General features: G+C 36.8%; 1 protein-coding gene across 1 annotated transcript in view; it reads left to right on the forward strand.

The window, feature by feature from the left end:
• dag1 (dystroglycan 1) overlaps positions 1–20,259 on the forward strand; it is a 70,992-nt gene that overhangs the window by 17,141 nt on the left and 33,592 nt on the right. The window contains exon 2 of the mRNA XM_055010441.1: positions 13,957–14,013. The gene's annotated coding sequence lies outside the window, so the exon portion shown is untranslated. The remainder of the gene's footprint in view (positions 1–13,956; positions 14,014–20,259) is intronic.

A 20,259-nucleotide genomic window follows, 5' to 3' on the forward strand; every position in this document is an offset into this window, starting at 1 on the left:
GGCTCCAGCATGTATGGATTTTTTATCCTGCACATCTTTATCTTCCCACGAGCGAAATTTCACTGGTTGTAATGGAACCAGATGTTCTCCTGTTGGGTTTAAAAAAAACAACAAAACTTTGCAGCGAAATAAACCGACGAATCCTCCGTAGGAAGTAAACACTCGGGGCGGGGGAGGGCATGAATGCTCATCTCCGAGCCTATTTGCAGATTTGTGTAACGGATCAGGATGTCGTGAGTCACCCATTCATCCGGTTATTCACCCAGCCATTTATCCCCCTATTCATCCACCCACCACACTCTCATCCAGCCATCAGGATGGTTATTCACCCCGCCCATTCATCCGTCAGTCTGCCTTTTATGACGGCCAGTCATTCAGGGGGACGAGCAGATGATTCACGTCCTGGAGACGCCGTCGGTGTGTTCGAGTCGCTGTGCAGCAAAATACAGAAGCCTTTTGATGCATTAGCTCAAATAAAACTCAAAAAATGATTAGAAATAGCACACTTTAGCTGTTGTATTTGCTCATACAATCTGTGCAATGAGACATTATAAAAAGAATAACTTTAAAAACAGCAGAAAAATTACAGATTTTCATGCTAAAGTGTTGGAGGTAAATTTAGCTTCCTGCAAATCGATGACTGGAGTGAAAGTTTTGGAAATTTGCATCAATTTTGACAATTAAATAGTTGATTTTTGCTTCTCTTTTTGTCTTCTCTGGTGGCAAAGTGACCAAATCTTTGGTTTTGGACCATCGGTTGGATTTAATTAAGCATTAATGTCAAGTTATTGTTATTCTTTGCCATATAATGAGTCAGTTTGTTTAAATAATTAAATATATCTGCTTTTGTTTGGCCTTCTTTTCTTGATATTTAGTCATTTAAGTTGATTTTGCTTCTTTTTTGTCTTAAATCTTTGGTTTGGACAATTTGTTGGACTTTATAAAACATTAGTATCAAGTTATTGTTGTTTTCTTCCAATTAATTTACCATTTTGCTGAGATAATTGAATGTATCTAACACTGATATGTTATATTTTTCTTTGTCTTTGACCTACAGTCCAACATATTCAGGTCACAGTGACAGAAAACAGAGAAAAGCTGCGGTTTCTTCCCACTAGAGCAGCTGAAACCAACTAATTAAGGCGTTCTTTTCTTGATAATTAGTCAATTTTACTTATTTTGTGGTCTTAAATCTTTGGGTTTGGACCATTTGTTGGACTATACAATAATGTGAAGTTATTGTTATTCTTTGCCGTGTAATGAGTCAATTTGTTTAGATAATCAAATGTCAATCAATGTGTTGGTGTCGTTTTGTTGGTGTCGGTGTGTTGGTGGTCATTGTGTTGGTGTTGGTGTGTTCATGGTCGGTGTGTTGTCAGGCCGCCGAGGACTGAGCAGGGATCCCGGAGCGACGTTGGATGTAGTAATGGGATGTGTTGATTGATAGGACTGCAGAAATACGGTGGAAAGGGAATAACAGCAGCAGCAGGAGATAGAGAGAAACAGGGTTAATGGAAAGCAGGGGAGTGAAAGCTGCAGAGAAAATGAGGATGGCTGAGGAGGAAGGACAGATGAGGACGTCCTGCAGACCTCAGGAGGAGAGTCGGGGTTGTTTGTTACACAGTCCTGAACTAAAGTTTACATCCACTAGTAAAGACCAAGTTTATCATGACAGTCTTGGTTTCCAAAGACTCCTAGAAAGCTGAGTTTGCTATGACGGAACACATGAATCTTTACCATAAAAAACAATCATGCATTTTAGATCTTTCATAGATTTATTAAATGTCTTCTAGAACTATGACAAAATCTGTTGGGTCATAAATATCCACACAGAAATGATAATATTTGGTTAAATTTGTCCATTTTTGTTTCCATCCACAATCTTCTGGTTTGTCTTTGACTCCTCTGGACAAAATTGGTTCAGTTCAACTACATTTGTCATCTTTCTGGCTCAGACTTGTTTCTTCATCATTCTACAGGTTCTAGATGGGTTTACCTCAGGACTTCGGGGAGACCCGTCTAGAACCTTCATTCTAGCCTGATGGAACCATTTCTTTACCTTGTTGAAACATCCGTGTCCAAGATCAACCTTCTGCTGATGGTTTTAGGTTTTCCTGAAGAATGTGGAGGTGATCCTCCTTCTTCATTACTCCATTTACTTTGTGTAAAGCTCCAGTTCCACAGAGCATGATACTGCCTCCACCATGCTTGATGGTAGGTTTGGTGTTCTTGGGGTTAGAAAAAGACAGTCTGAAACCAGTCCTAAGCTAGTTCTTAACCAGGACCAACATCAAACCTAAACCAGTCCAAAAAGACTGTACCAGTCAGAAAACCGCCTGAAACCAGTCCACAATCCGAAACCAACTTCAAATCACATCCAAAACCAGGAGAACCAAGACTGAAAAGAAGCATAAACCAGTCCCAAGAAAGTCCAAAACCAGTTCAACATACAGTTTGAAACCAGTCCAGAAGCTCTTCTAGAAAGCCCCAGAGCATGATACTGCCACCACCATGCTTGATGATAGGCTTGGTGTTCTTGGGGTTAAAGGTCTTACCTTCAGTTTTTCTTTCATCTGATCACAGAACTTTCCTCCAGAAGGTCTTTTCTTTGTCCATGTGATCAGCAGTAGATTTGAGTGGCACTTTAAGGTTCTGATTCTTTAGAAAAACATGCATTTCATCCTTAATTTTGATGATTTTGGGATCTGAAGCTGCTTTGAAATGGCTCCAAGTGACTTTCTTGACCTGTTCAAGTCAATGATTTGCTTTTTCAGATCTTTGCTGAGCTCCTCAGACTTCCCCACTGTAGTGTTTGAGTCTAATGAGTGGATCTAATGGGTTCTATTTAAACTGGATCAGAGAAGTCAGCAGCTGTAGTCGACTGTAATCACTCAGGATAAGTTAAGAGACCATCTAATTAAGAACATTTGCTTAACACAGCTTCCTACATCATTAAAACTGATAATTCAATAACTGCACGTTTATTTTTGACCCAGGAGATTTTGTCATATTTCCAGAAGATCTTTAATAAATCTGTAAAAGAACCAAAATGCAGATTGTTTTTTTGTGATGTGTGTTTCAATGATTCCTTCACGGAAAATTCAGAGTTAAAGGAGTCATTGGAAGCTGCAGAACTGCCCTGATAAATATAGCCTTTACAAGTGGATGGAAAATTTAGCTCATGAGTATAGATGGTTAGATGGTGCTTTAGAGAGCGTTGAGAGTTTTTAAAGGCGATAATGTTGAAGGGCAAATGAACTGTGATGTGGCAAAACACCCGAATCCCCGCTGCTCATATCTCAGACCGGCTGCAGCTTGTTTCCACAGTTTCAAGCTGTTTATCACAACCAGGAATCATCTGAAGTTAAATTTAGACCGCTTCAAATATAGCTCCATTCTGTTGTTCTTATCGAGCTCCAGCATGTTCGATGGTCTCCAGCAGCTGGACGGACACATTACAGTCGCAGTTTTACTGATCTGACGTCACGTTTGGCTGTTTTTCAAGCTTGTCAATGGTAAAAACAGTGTTGTAGCTTCAGTCATTGAGAGGTTTGAATTCTCTGAAATGTGTTGTGACAGCAGATTGAGGGAAAACTGACAGCCTTTACGCCTCTTATTGAAAGTTTTTTGAAGATGTAATTGCAAGATTACCAATAATGGAGTCATTTACAACTCATTAGCGATTGACTTTTTAACCCTCTGAGCTGAATGATTCTTTGCTCCAGTCACATTTTTGACACAGTTACAGTGACATAAATCAGAAAAAAATTATTTTTTAAATTATTTATTTCACAGAAATGGCACAAACTCGGATGTAGAACCTTTATTTTACATATTATAGATATTTTAGTACTACCAGGTCACTGGATTTTAGTGATGTAACTGTTGGTTGCAGCTGAGTCACTGATGGATTCACAATTCTGCTGAGGAATGCAGAATTTTTAAATTTTTTACAGAATCCAGTTTGATCAAGCTGCTTATTTTTAAAAATGAGACGTATAGAATAATGCGATTTTGATGAAATCACAATTTGAAGCTTAGATTTGGTTCATTTTCTCAAGGACTATCAGTTTACAGTTTGAGTGATATATGGTGAAATTTTGCATTTTAAAGAAAAAACAGACAGGTTAATATAGTTTTCACACCTGCTGGTTGTGTTAAAACAGCAGCTAAACATATAAACAATACAGATGTTCATTAGTTCAGTAGATTTCTGTCTTGTTTCTTTTATTTTTTTGCGTTATGAGATATAATAAAGCGACTACCTCATCCTTGTAAATCCCCATGTGGGTCACCCACTACTGCTGTGACTTCTTTAATACCATTAATGTGTTTTAGTTTGGCTGTACGATAAAATTAAATTTGATTTGATGAGTTTAGCGTCTCTGCAGGACGATAAATGTTCTCCACGCTGCTGGATTTCACCTCGTGTGCTTCACCTCCTTCATAAATGTATTTTTAGATTGCTTCTCCGTGTGTTTAAATCAGTAGTTTATGTGTATTTGTGTTTGTAAATTGCCCCTCGAGGCTTGGATGAAGCCGTTTGAATGGAGCGGAGCTGAGAACAGTCGGAGTCCCTTTATTAAAAGGATAAAACCTCATTTCTTAACTGTAGGTGACGGCTGCCTGCAGTCTGGAGAAAACAGGCGATGAAACGACGTCGTACAACAACAGCGTCAGTGCAGGTTTCATTCAGTGTTACTGAGCTGCAAACTAAAGAGACAAAACTACAACAAAGACACGCAAAACGACTACAGTGAGAAACAAAGGGACAATAACAAGACACAAAATGGCAAAAGATACAGAGTGACCCAAACAAGACACAAAAAGGGACATGTAAAATCACCAAAATGAGACAGAAAAGGACCAACATTTGAGACAACGGGACCAAATTTAGAAAACGAGATGCAAAACCACTACAATGCTGAACAGAAGGACGCAAACAGCAACACAAAATCACCAAAATAAGAGCGCAAACAACCTAAATGTGACACAAAATAAAGAGACGCCAGTGACCAAAAAAGATGCAAAAAGACCAAGAAAATTACCAAACATTTTGGACTTTGGGAATCACTAATGGACATTTTTCACCATTTTTTCCAATCTCCAGTTAGCTCCGATGCTAACATGCTAACCTTTGGCTGGACTGCTGAACTCTAACATCCATATTTTCTCCTCATCTTCCTCCATCCTTCACTCCATCTGCTTCTCTAATGACTGACAGTGGGACTAACGAGTCTTTCTTCCTGTTTGAGGACTCTGAGGTGCGATTTAAATTACGTTAAACAATCATTTACTTTCCTTATTTAGCCCCGGTTTGTACAAATATGCTGCCTGTGACTCCCAGTGAAAAGACAACATGCTTCAGGTGGATATAGTGCAGAAATGTGTCCAATAAACCTCCAAAAACAGCAGCGGCGGCCTCACAGAAGAACGTTTTCTTAACCTTCGGAGTGAGTTATGCGTCGGCATGTTGGGAGAAATGAAAGAGCGTCTCGGCCTGAAGGCGTTATGGTCCGGAGACGTCTCTTGAAGTTTCACCTCGAACCAGGTGTTCTCCGCTCGGCCTGTAATCAGCTGTACTCGGCTGGAATCATCTGAATGCCGTTTGAAGCCTCGCCGTCCCACGCTACAGAACATCTGATGTTGTTGTTGCATAAAAACAGACATGGAAGATGTTTAAGAAGTCCTCGTGGATGTGAAGTGAGTTTCTTATTCTGACCTGAAGACTCTCTGAGGTCTTTAGTAGAGGAAAGCTGTTGGAGATGTCATTACAGCTGCTTTGAATTGCTCACCAGCACATGATTGCTGGTTAGTTTTTGCTCATTTTGTTCCATTTTATGAAAATGCACTGTTTGAATGAAAACTGAAAGAACAGAATTGAATTTAGTGAATTTTACAGCAGAAATGTTGCCAAAAATAACTGCAATAATGCAGGAGGAGATGGTCATAAGACACAAAAGAACCAAACTGAGACATTAAAGAACCAAAATGAGATGCCAAGGACGAGATTGACAGACAAAATGACAAGAAAAAATGGAAAATGACCAAAATGACGCACACCTCACCCTAGCGCTGCAGATCAGATGTTGTTCCTGAATTTTTTAATCCGGAATTGTCAGATGAAAGAGAAAAAAACAAATCATTGTTTTTTCCTCTTAATTCCATAGACAAAAGACGAGCTGCTGTTTGAAGCCCAGTAAGTCTTGGTTGTCATTCTGCAGACCTGCTAGCGGTCTGGTCAGCTGTTAGCTAGCTGCTATCAGACATTCAGGATGCTCTTCTACCTGCTGGTGGATATCTCTGGCTGCAGAGTGTTCAGGTGATGCTAACGTTATCCGGAGGCCTGCAGGACATCTGCCCACGCTTTCAGTCCCTTCAGGTTCCCTCCTGCTGCTGCAGATTAACGCCGTCACGTTTCCTTCCCTCAGAGCTGCTCTTTCCTCCGTTATCAGCGGCTCGATTGTGTTTCTGCCTCCAACACTGAAATCATTGCAGTCTGGACGTTTCTTCACGGTTTGGGTCCATCGTCGGCCGGTTAATACGAGGTGTCGCCTCCCGCTAATCAGACAGACAAGAAAGGATTCTGAAATGGGAATATTTTCTGCTTTCTGTCCTCCTATGTGACAGTAAACTGAATATTTCTGCACAAAACAAGACAAAGAAATGCAACAAAATGCCAACACAGGGATACAGAACGACAACTAAGACATACTAAAGGACCAAAATGAACACAAAATGACCAAAATAAAGAAATAAAAATGACAACAGAGAGAGAAAATGACTAAAGGCAGAGAAAGACCAAAGTGAAACACACAGGGATGCAGCAAGACGACAAACAGTGGCAAATTGAGATGAAAAGAACAAAACAAAATGACAATAAAGAGTTGTAATGACCAACAAGAGGCACAAAATGACCAGAATCAAACAAAAAATGACAAGAGGGATGCAAAAGAACAAGAAAGACGTAAAATAGCCAAAATGAGATACAAAGTGAACAAAAAACCCACAAAATGGCCAAAACAGAAAAGCACCAGAAACCAACACAACAAAGAGATGGAAAATGGACAAGTAAGACTAAAAGAACAAAAAAAAGAACACAAATGGCAATTATTAGCTGTACTGACCAAACGAGACACAAAATGACCAGAATCAAACACAACTTAGCCAAAAAGACTCAACGTGACTAAAATAAACACAAAACGACAGTAAAGAGATGCAGAAAAACCCCCAAATGAGACATGAAGACATGACATGATCTAAACAGACAACAAATGATGAAACTGGGACACAAAACAACTAAAATTAGACAAAATAGATGCAAACAACCAAACAAAAGACCAAAAAGTCAACTTTTTCTCACTATTTTCTTCCATTTTATCGACCAAACAGCTGATTTATTAACCCAGATAATAACCCATAATCGAATCCCTCCTCAGTTAGCTCCAATGCTAACATGCTAATTGCTTGTTTTGGCTGCACCCCTCCCATATTTTCATATCTTTTCCCAGCTCGGACTATTAATTTAACTCTAAAATCTTTATTTTCTGACTTTTCCAGCCTCTAATGTCTGATTCCAGTTTGGTTTGTTGTGCAGATTCTTCCCTCTTACCGTTTTCTGCGTTATTTTTTTCTCACATTATTCCGTCTGTTTTCTAGCTTCCCTTTGACTCGTGCTCTGAAATAAAAGCAGCTCCGTGAAGGAAATCAGGCTTTAATTGACTGATTAGCATCAAAGCATCTCTGTGCTCCTCACAAACCCAGAAACATGTGACGGCTGAAGGAAATCGGCTTCTTTTTGTGTCAAACTTCGCTCATTAAAGGTTCCTCTGCTTTTGTGTTCAATCATTTCTTTTTATTTCCTCCGGTAATAATAGACGTTTTATTCCGTTTATTCGTCCGTAACACCGACTCTCTCATGTTTTTATTTGCAACACTTTGGAGGTTTGATTCGGTGTGACATTTCTCTCGCTCTGCTGGACGCTGATAGATTCAGCAGATCAGAGGAATCTTCAGGTCACTTTGGTTGTTTATTATCTTCTAGAGGCTGGATTCTGGTTTAAACACTGAGTGGACGACAGGAGATGAGATTTACTGTCTGGATCAGAGACGCTACAACCTGCTGGACTCAGGAGTCACTCTGATTGGCTGATTGGCTGATTGATTGATTGATTGATTGATTGATTGATTGATTGATTGATTGATTCAGTTAATAAGCTGCTGACAAACTGGATAATTGGTTGAAGACATTGGAAGCTGATTTAAGGACCTTAAAGACTAAAATAGCACGAAAACATCCTAGATTTTTATTATTATTATTGTTAGTATTATTATTATTGGTATTTTTTTCATTTATTTTCAGGATTTTAGTCTTTAAATGTCAGTTTGCTTCCACGATGCGGCTGTTGTTTTAAACTAAAAGTGTTTTTTTTCCTCCACATAGTAAATGCTAACAGGATTTTTCATTGATTTCAGACCTTAAGGACAAAAATATCTTCACCAAAACACAGCCATAAAAATATATATTAAAGCTGTCATCTACAGTATTTAAGTACAAAAAATATCAGTGTCAATAATTCCATTTTATTATTATTATTATTATTATTATTATTATTATTATTATTATTATTATTATATAGTAGTACATATTGTTTTATATTTTTTCTTTTATTTTCAAGATTTTAACCTTTAAAAATTCCAAGTTGCTGACAAGCTTTTAAATGAAAATAAATTATTTTCCATATATTAAATGCTAACATGATTTTTTTGTTGATTAAAAATGAAAATAAATAAGAATATCGTCACCAAAAACACAGTAATTAAAATCTATATTAAAAGACTGTGATCCACAGTATTTAAGGAAGAAAAAAACATCATTTTCAAAACTGCCGTTATCATTATTGTTATTAGTAGTAGTAATGGTATTAGTCGTAGCAGCAAGATGAGATAAGATAGTCCTTTATTTCTCCCCACACCAGGGGAAATTCACATTGTTATAGCAGCTTATGTAGCCATAAACATAGTTATAGCACCAAAATAATAATAAAATAGTATATATTGTACAGTAGCATATATTGTTGTATTTTTTTCATTTATTTTTAGGATTGCTGCCCTTTAAATGCCAGTTTGATTGCAAGATTTGAAATAAAAACTAATTATTTTCCATATACTACATGCTAACAGGATTTTTCATTGATTTTGGACCTTAAAGACAAAAATATCTGCACCAAAAACACATCTATTAAAATATATTAAAATCTGTGATCGACAGTATTTAAGGACAAAAATATCGTTGTCAGAACTGCCATTAAAATATTATTAATATTACATATTGTTTCTTTTATTTTTAGGATTGTAACCCTTTTAATGCCCATTTGTTTACATGGTGCCACTGTGTTTTTGTTTTCTTTTAAATTAAGTTAGATTTCCTTATGCTAAATTCTAACGTGTTTTTCTTGATTTTCACAAAAAAGTGATTTCACCCTTTTAAATATCTGCATTTTTCCATTATTGTCCACAAAACTTGGTAAATTTGACACGTAAATGTGTATTTTGGATGTTTTCTTTCTCATCTAGTCAGAAAAAAGGTGTGTCATTCAAGTAAAATATCTCAAATTTATTTATATTCATTAATGTATATTCCCCATCGTGAAAATTTAAAAAAACAAGCCTTTTAGCATTTGTATGTGAAAAATATTTTCAAAATAAAAACAACAGTGATATCATGTTGGCAAAATAGCATTTAAAGGGTTAATATGTTGAAAATTAATAAATACTTGATAGTCATGATTAGAACTGATGTTTTAATAATTTACTCAGCGGAAATGGAAAATAATAGTCATATATATTATATTTTTATAATATTTTTGTCCTTAAGGTTCTTGGGGACTATTTATTTTGAAAAATCAGCTCAAAAATTAATAATACATCGCCTTAAATGGTGTAGTCCTCTAATTAGAAGATCAATGATTAGTGGATTATTGATTAGTTATCCACTATTAAATTAATCTCTGGCTGTTTTGTTAGTTTACTAATTAGTTTTGAGTAATTTTTAAAATGAAAACTGTAAATTCTCTGATTGCAGCTTCTTAAATGTGAATATTTTCTGATTTCTTTGCAGTAAAATGAATATATTTGGACTAATCAGTTAATCGAGACAGTAATTAGCAGAATAACTGTAATGAGATTAACTTTTACATTCAGTTTCATGGCACGACTGACTGGAACAGCTTTTATTGGAAATACTATTTGACACCCTTGGTTAATCACGCATGCAGCTGAATGTAAATAAATAAAATATAAGAACCGAATAAAACCAGACGCAGGTATCTTGTCGGTTGGTGTATTTATAACTTGACGGTGGAGACCGGACAGGACGGAGATGAGAATTGATGACTTGCATCACTGTGGGATGGCGGGAGATGTCTATCACCGCAACACAACACAGTAACACAACAACACAACACACTGATGCATGCAGACAAACCCGTGATGCGAACATCCGTGGTGAGGACAGCGTGCTGCAGCCTCGTATCCAGGTCACTGCGGTACGACAGAGCTATATTATCGGTGTACCTGCACACAGCTGACCCAGATTAGGCCTGTTTATCTTAGAGGAGGCGAGGAGCTAAATGAAGCCGGCAGGGAGCTGAATCAAACTCCGGAGGCCTCGCGGACCAGATTTCAGCTGCTGTTCTGGGCTTTGCAGCTCCTCAGTGGACCAGAAAGTCTCTTTTTTTACTGTTAAATGTGTTGCTACAGCTGATGACAACTACTCGACATGTCATATGATGGTTGTTTGCAAATGAACCTACAGTAAATTTTTTTTTTTTCTGAAGGATTTTGATGACTGAAAGTAGTTTTTGGTCGTTTTTCTTCAGTCGGCTCATTTTTCAATCCTGTACCTCTATAGAAACAGCACAACCATGATTAGAAGTAGACTAAAATAAAAGAATGTCTGTTTATTTGTTACTAGAAGGGACACAACACGTCATAAGAAACTGTTTTTTTTTTGTTGTTGTTGTAAAATAAATGTTTACATCATCTGCATATAGGGTGATTTTTATTATTAATGGACCCGACACTTTTTTTAGACAAATAATGTCATCTGTAGGTCCAAAAAATGTCAGAATATAGTGAAAATGTCCGTCACAGTTTTTTTTTTTCTGGATGTTTTTCCTCACTGTGGGCTCATTTTTCAGTCCTGCACCTCTATAGAAACAACACAACCATTAATAGAAGTAGTGAGAAATCAGAAACGATAAGCTATTTGTGTATGAAAACACTGAAGGTACCCAACACTACACAGGAAATGAATGTAGTTGTTATTTTTGCAAAGTAAATGCTTCTATCATCTGCATATAGAAGGATTTTTACTATTAATAAACCCGTCTCTTATTTTATAGACAAACTATGTCAGCTGTAGGTGGAGTATACAGACTTTTGGTGTTGATGTTTCTCCATGCTAAATGTATCTCCAACCACTCCTCTGTTCTCTGTTTCTGAGCCATGCTGCATTTATTTTCTTCATCCAGTAGCTTTGATTTTACTCTCAGTTCAACCTGAAAAATTTTTCGCTGTTGGTCACAACTGAGTCAGTCATGAAGGATGTGTTTGTTTTTAACAGGGTCTTATTTGAGCAAACAGTTTGTTTTTCCTAAATATTTAAATGAAACATGTAGAATTACCTGATTGAGTTTAGATTTGGTTGATTTTACCGACTATATGTGGAATGGCATGTGGAAGAACCGTCTTGAAGTTTAAAAACTGCAGATTTTTTGTGTTTTTGCAGTTTCTTTTGCTGATAAATAATATCAATTTGGCCTTTTTGAAAAATGAAAATGTACCCTTTTCAGTGCAGTGCTGAATTTTGGGGTTCAGAAGTTTATCGGTTGCAGCTTTATAGTGTTTTAAATGTGTTAATCTGTCAAATACGAGGCAGGATAAAAAAAAATCTGCCACCCAGTAGCAGCAGAAGAAGAATAAAGTGTTTAATCTATAACGAGACGCTGGTAAACTCCCACTCCGACACCTAGCACTGCTGTAAACTGATTCACAGCCCAGAAATAAACTGGAGCTTCACTCATGCACTAAAATAACTGAGCAGTCGATTGTGTTTCCAAACAGGAGAGCGAAGGTCAGACAGGTTGTCCTCAATATCGCAGCGTTTTTTCTAAATGTTGGCACTGAGAGGACCTCTAAAAATAGTGACTGTGGGGTTGTTTGCTGCCGCCGGAGGGAGAGAAAGTCGACACATTCAGGAGGAATTTGGAGGGAAAGTTGAGGGACCGAAGCTTCGGATTAACGAGCTCCGATTGGCTGAAGGTTGAGGGTTAAGAAGGAGGTTCAGGAGGCCACGTGTTGGGCCCGGCTGTCGCTTTCCGTCTCGGCGGTAACCGAAGCAGCTGTCAGCCCATTAACCAGCTGCCCCCAGCTGTCAGCAGTTCTCAAGTCTTGGCTGGTGGTCCCTGGAGGGGCCGGGGTCACCGCCGTCCTGACAGACCCTGAATTCAGCTCCTCTCCGCTGGTGTTAGAATGAGATCTTCAGACAGCTGAGATCAGTCAAAGTTCAAAAGAAGAAGCTCCGTTTCTGTGATTCTGGAGGAACGTTTAGCTTCAACAGAACAGCTTCTATAGAAACTAAAGTACGTTTCTATAGAACTAAACTTTATTCTCAGAGGTTCCTGTCCCGTGATGGATGAAGGATCGTCAGTCTGAGACTTGAGTTTCTGTCCATGTTTAGTTTCAGTTTTTAGTTATTTTTTGGTTTAATCCTTAAAATGCCAGTTGGAAAACTAAATTCAAAAGATCATTGTTGTAGGTTCTCACAGTCTGGGAAAAATCAATCATTAGCAACAACATTCTTCTACTTTGTATTTTCTCTCTTCTTGTCCACCTTCTTCTTCTTTCTCTCCAACTTTTTCTTTTTGTTCTTCTCAAACTTCTTCTTGTCCTTTTTCATCTCTAACTTCTATGTTCTTCTTTTTCCTTCCTCTCCATCTTATTCTTTTCCAACCTTTACTTCTTCTTTTTCTTCTCCAAGTCCTCCTCCTTCTCCAGATTCTTCTTCTTCCTTCCAACTTTTTCTTCTACTTCTCCTTAAACTTCTTCTTCCTCTCAACTTCTTCCTTCCAGTTTCTTCTTCTTTTTCTTCTTCCTCTTCTCCTCCTCTCTTGTTCTTGTTCTTCTTCTCCCCCAAGTCCTCTTTCTTTTTCTTTTTTTGTCTTTTCCTTCTTCTGGTTCTCCTCCTCCTCTTCCTTCTTCTTGTCCAACTTCTTCTTCTTCCTCTCCAACTTTTTCTTGTTGTTCTTCTCAAACTTCTTCTCGTCCTTTTTCTTCTGCAACTTCTTTCTTCTTCTTTTTCTTCTCCTTCCTCTCCACCTTCTTCATCTCCAACCTTTACTTCTTCTTCTTAGTCCTCCTCTTTCTTCTTCTCCAACTTCTTCTTCTCCTTCTTCCTTCCAACTTTTTCTTTTTCTTCTGCCTCTCCTCTTCTTCTTCCTTCTTTTTCTTCTTCTCTGTCTTCTTCCTCTTCTCCTCCAGCTGCTCCACCTTCTTGTTGTTCTTCTTCTTCTCGTCCAAGTCCTCCTTCTTCTTCTTCAATTTCTTCTTCATTTTTTCCTTCTTCTGTTTCTCCTCCTCCTCTTCCTTTTTCTTGTCCAACTATTTCTTCTTCCTCTCCAACTTTTTCTGTCTCCAAGTCATCGTTAGTTGTCCGGTTCAGTTTCAGGAGCATTTTTTGGTCGACAGTTTTACGTGTCAGAAGTTTGTTTGGTCTCCTCCATTTCTTGGGTTACCACGGCGACATGTCCATCTCTTATCTGATTGGTTGGCTGAAGAAAAGTGACAGATAAATGGAAAATAGACTTTGATTAGAAGCTGAAAATGCAGTTGTTGACTGAGTTGTCAAGTTATTGTCGATCAGTCTGAGTAACTTTCTTTGTTTCTCTTTGACAGATTCGGCGTTCCATCACCAGGATTTCTTTTCCCAGACGGACGCCAGCAGAGCATGAGGTGAGCAGACGTTCAGTGACTCTGACAGGAAGTGTGTTGGATTAGAATGTGTCCCTTTAAGTAGCTCTGAGGTTGTTAAAATCAGCTTAATTCTGCTGCTGAGGCCGGATCACCTGCTTTATGTTCATTAAGTCTGGATGCTGCAGGATTCAGGTCTCAGATGAATTAGATAGAAGACGACTTTTCTGTTTTCTCGAGTTTTAGGAAACGAACTTCATACTGCAACTTTTACAGATTCTGTTTTTAGCTTTTCCTTTGTTATTTGAAACATTTAAATTTGAAGTTCAACAACCGACCATCAGTAAAGATCAGCACCTCGTCAGATTTTCAAGCAATTTTTATTTTTATTTTTAAGCAATTTACTGCCATTTTACAGATTTTCCCTGTTTTGTGAAATTACTCATATCTGGTGAAAAAATAAATATTTACATGTTAACTATAAACAAAAGGTCCACACCAATCCTCTATATTTATATATTTTAAAAAAAAAGACATTTTTAATGATGCTGCACATATTTGCAGTTATTTGAAAGAAAAAGAAATCTGTATATTACATACTGAAAAGTTCAAATTTATTTTTACAGATTTTTCTTGTCCTGTTAAATTTAAAATAAAATCTCATAAAGTCAGAGAAAAAAGGTTTAATTTTTGTTTTAAAAAAGCAAACAAAACCCCACAACAATCGACCAAAATTGTAAATAATGTCCACATCAAAAATCTGTATTGCTAGTAATAGTATTTCGTTTTTCTAGAACTTTTGACTGTAAAATTACACAATTTTTACTGTAATAAATCACAAAAAATATCATTATTTTACAGATACTTGCCATAATTTGACAGAAGATTTATGTACATTAACTGTGAATTATTTTCTGAATGTTATTTTACAGATCTTTCCAGTTTTGACAAATTTAATATATTATTATTAATAATAATAATAATAATAATAATAATAATAATAATAATAATAATAATAATAATAATAATTATTATTATTATTATTATTATTATTATTATTATTATCATTATTGTTATATTATTGTTATTAATGATTATAATAATAACAAAAAACATACTACAATTATTTATTACAGTTTTCTGTATTATTATAATGATTATTACTTACAATAATAATAATAATAATAATAATAATAATGCTATTTCTTTTTTGTTTTTGACAGACTACCATAAATGTAAATTAATACTTTTATTCTGTGATTTTAATCTGTAAATCTGTAAAATAATCCCTAAAAAAATTTACCATTTTCCAATCCCTAATTTATGTTGTTTTATCTCTGAAATATAATTTAAATGATGTAATTTTTGCTACTGTAATTATATCTTTACAGTCAATTGTTGAAAAAGAACAAATTACCAATTTATAACATTTTTTTCTGTTTGTTTTTTCATCATATTCCTCTAAGCTGTAAATTTTTCAGTGATTTTTGAGTACTTCTTTTATTTAATCTAACAAAGCAGCCAAAAAACTGTCAAAAGCAGTTAAAGAAAACAGCTTTCATTTAATATTTTGCCTTTAGTATTTCATTTTTTACATATAATCGTGACAGTTTTCCTGATTTATCTCAATATGCTGAAATCTGAACCTTTGTTTCGTCACGTTTTTGACTCTAAACTCTCCAGAACAAACAGAGTCGACCTTGAAGCGCTGATCTGTGAATGTTAGACTGCAGTTAATAAAAAAAACAAAAAAAAAACAGTTCAGTAGTGAAATGAAACCTGAGTTTCTTTAGCGGTAATAATCACACCATGTTGTTTCTGCTGCGTCCACTCCGACTCTTCCTTCTTTCATGTTCTATTTGTGCCGCCGCTGCACCGTTCTAATTATCCTCCGACACACACTTCCTGCTAAAAGCTCCAGAAACGCTGACGCCTGAACACAGCTTTAATCAAAGCGGACCTGCCGTGTTTGGCTGCATCTGCAAAAGAACCTCGACTCCCACCATCCCGCCCCGCCGCTTTCATTCTCGCTTTACTTATTTATCACTTTTTTTTAAGAGCCTCGCCTTAAATTAAATCCTCGTTCTGAGGAGCTTAAAGCCCCGCAGGAAACAGAAACCTTCCACCTGAACTGGAGGCAGCGGAGTGTTTTCAGACGGCAGGATGTTCTGTTTTTATCTCCGAAGGTCACAACGTGCTTTGATTTACTCCCTAAAGTCACAGCAGAAAACAGGACGAGGCTCATGTTTGGGTGAAACGCTGACTGGGTGGACGATTAAAGGATTATCTGCAGTTTTTTGGAAGAAAATGTCTCAATAATAAGGACTGAAAAATGGTGTTATTTTAAAGATTTTCTCTGGGTTGTTAAACTACCAATAATATCTGGTAAAATCACAGAAAAATGTCTTCATTTACATGTTGATTGTGGGAGAAAAATAGATTATTTTTTAAAGATACACAATGTTTTTAAAGCAGTTTTATTTATTTTCATTTTATTTATCTTACAGATTTTATGTTTTTTTAAAAATTCGACATCAAATATAGCAAAATAAATGAATAAATATATATATAATTTTACAAAAAAACCCAAAGTGTAGTTTACGTCTGCATCACAACTCAGTACTTTTACAAATAGTATTTTGTTTTTTTTGACAATTTTACTTTATTTAAAGCTACTGGAAATATCATTATTATACAGATATTTGCCAATATTTTCACTTTTTTCCCCCAAAAAATCACTTAATCCCACCTCTTTTTAGTGTAGTTTTTGATTGGTTGGTTGGTTGGTTGGTGGGTTGGTTGGTTGATTGATTAAAGTACAGCTCTGCAGTTTAATTCTGTCTGAACTCCAAATAGTTTGTGGTAGTAGTGTAAAAAAAAAAGTGTAAAACTAGAATAAACTGCTATTAAAGTGAAGCTATAAGTGAATAAAATGTTTCATCATCTGCATATGTGATGATTCTTATTACTAATGGACCGGTTTTTTAGTTTGAGATGAAATATTTCATCTATAGGTTGAGAAAATGTCAGAAAATGGTGGAAAAATTCGCAACTTAAAGTTGAAAATTTAACCAAAATAAATATTTGGCAATTATATTCAGAACTGATGGCGATTTAGTGTAGCGATAAGCAAATAAAACATTTCATCATCATAATAATAATAATAATAATAATGGATTAGATTTATATAGCGCTTTTCAAGGCACTCAAAGCGCTTCACAATGAATCCATTATTCATTCACTCACACATTCTCACTCGGTGGTGGTAAACTACATTTGTAGCCACAGCTGCCCTGGGGCAGACTGACGGAAGCGTGGCTGACAATCTGCACCTACGGCCCCTCCGACCACCACCAACATTCACACGCATTCATACTCCAGTGTGAGTAGCAGCACTGGAGGCAAGGTGGGTAAAGTGTCTTGCCCAAGGACACAACAGCACATGACTAGGACAGAGCGGGAATCGAACCGCCGACCCTTCGATCATTGGACGACCCGCTCTACTACCTGAGCCACAGCCGCCCCATCTGCATCATCTGCATATATGATGATTTTTATTATTATTTAACCTGTTTCTTACTTTTTAAAATGAAATGTGTCATCTGTAAATTGAGAAAATGTCAGAAAATAGTGCAAATGTCACAGTCTTCCACAGTCCAGTCTTCAAATTCCCTCTTTTGCTGACAGTTTTTCATCATTTAAAGTTATGTCTTTATGCTCTAAACTATAAGGAGTTTCTAAAAAAAAATGTCAGTTCATTTGTGTATGGAAACACTGAAGGGACACAATACTACACATGAAATGAAGTTAGTTGTTGTTGTGCGTCATTATTTTATGTGAAATTAGAGTGTAGCTATAAGTGTTTCGGAAATGTTTCATCATCTGCATATATGATGATTTTTATTATGATTGATTGATTATCATAGTCATATATAAAAAGAATTCTTTCAAAAATGGCAAATATCCATTCAATAATAACATTTTATGCTAATGTAACTACTTTTTTTTAAATAAAGTATTTTTTGGTCAATTGTGATTAAAAAAAACTTTAACAGATGTGTAAAAACAGATTTTTAGCATATTTCACTAAAGCATGGATCTGAACAGTGTTTTCAGACGGCGGGAGGCCGATGTTACTGCTTTTATCTCTGAAGGTCACATTGTGCTTTGATTTATTCCTCTAATGTCACAGTTGAAACAACAGAAAACAGGACGAGTCTAATGTTCGTGTTTTCTCCTCAGGATTATTTGATAGATGAAAATCTTGTTTTTGGATAATAAATGTCGCAGCGGGTCGTCCGTCTGTTGAACTTCACAACACAAACCTTCCCTTCGGTGTGTTTTTGGAAAAGCTGGGTGGTCCGGAAGAGCAAATCCAGAACATTTCTTCTGTTTTCTGCTCTTTAGGTGTGGCAGCAGCAGGAACAAGGCAGGAAAAGTGATCGGGTTTGATGCGTTTAGGAGTTAAAAGCCACGAACGCAGCGCAACTTTTAGCTCTTTTTACCGGCTCAGGTTTCTGAAACATCTGTGCAGCGACCTCTGATGTTCCTCGTGGATGGTATTTACTCTGACTCTGATGTTTCCCCTCAGAACTCTTTGTTTTATGAGGCAGGTTCACATCTGCTTCCATCACAGTTTTTCAGAAACTCCGATATCAAAAGCGAGGAGCGGCCGGAAGTTTCCGCCGGGAGCTGTTATTCCTGCCAGCTGGATCCGTGGTTGTTGTTCACGGAACTTCTCAGAAATCTGTTTTTATTTGATCAGTCGTGTCTGTTGTTGGAGCTCCGACTCCCACAGATCTGCTCTGTGAACGACCTGTCGTCACGGCCCAGGACTTTATTTGTCTTTTTTAGTAGAAATAATGAGCAAATGAAGGAGTGTGCTGTACTTATAACCTCAAAAGTTGAAGAAAAACAACACGTATCCTTACAAATCTGCTTAGATGCAACAAATGTGCAGCAGCAAATAGAATTAAACGGAGATTAGATCAATAATCAGCAAAAAAACCGCAGGAATCGATGCAACACATTGGAACATTTCGTGTTTTTTCTTGTCTTCTGTCACAATAAACTGAAAAATTAAGGTTTGAGATATTTATTAAACAAAACAAGATGTAATAAAAGACTTGTGAGAGATTTTCAAGCGATTAATTGATTAGTCAAGGACAGTTGAGGAGAAAATAAAGTTCCATTGTTTATTTAAACCACTTCTTTTTGCAGTTTCCCTCATATATAACTAATATGCAACAGCAAACGCATTTTAATGGAGACAAAACTGCAACAAAAATGTAAGAATTGTTCCAACAAATAGGAATATTATCCATTTTTGTTTATTTTTTGAAATAAAAAAAAATTAAGAAAATAAGATGTATCACAGGACTAGGAACTTTCATTGAGCGTTTGTTTTCTGCGATTAGTTGATTAATCGAGGAAAAAGATGCGCAAATAATCAATTGTTAATCACACAAACGTGATCAGCTGTGTCCATGTAGATGAAATTAAATGAAATCACTAAATTAAGTGAAAAGGGAAACGATTTTGCACCAAAATATGAACATGTGATCTTCATTCCCACAATTGGGATTGAAATTGTGACTTATTTGCCCCAAAACATCACATCTCTACTCTTTTGAATGCAAATTTAACACCGTCCATCAACCCCAACCTCCTCCCAATGGGTTCTGTGAATAAAACTTCCTATAAATCCACACTAGATGCCAACAAACATCCCCAGTGCACCATAAGTGGTAAAAGAACTCAGTAAATTCTCTCCTGCTCCTCATAACTCAGTGATTTCCAGGCCGGCTGCTCGGTTCGGTGTTGGCAGGCCTCCGTTCTCGCCTCATCGCCTTATGTTCCCAACATATGGCCCCTCGCTTGCCTTAGCAGCAGCTAACGGAGTTGTAGCCTGATGGTGGATTTGCATGGTGATTGATTGCGTTTCTGGGCCTGTATTGTATTATGGGAGGAGCTAATTCCAAATGTAATTATGAGGGGGGGAAATGCAGATTAATTCCAACAGAGGTGGCGCAGATTGCCGAGGTCACAGTTCTGCTCTTGATGCTGCCGCGTCTGAAATTCGTCCATAAGTATCCAATAATGAGGTCTAAATTATCCCACAGACTCTGTTGTGTTTTCTTTCCTTCTTTCTTTCTCCCACATAGACGCTATAAAAGACAATGCTCTTCCATCCTCCACCGGAAGAGTAAATCTCTGTTTACAGGCTGCAGATCAGCGCCGGCTAAACACCTAAAATGTGCCTAATCTCCGTGTTAAATATCTAAATCT

The sequence above is a fragment of the Amphiprion ocellaris genome, chromosome 5 (genome assembly GCF_022539595.1).
Source record: "Amphiprion ocellaris isolate individual 3 ecotype Okinawa chromosome 5, ASM2253959v1, whole genome shotgun sequence".
NCBI classification, from domain to species: domain Eukaryota; kingdom Metazoa; phylum Chordata; class Actinopteri; family Pomacentridae; genus Amphiprion; species Amphiprion ocellaris.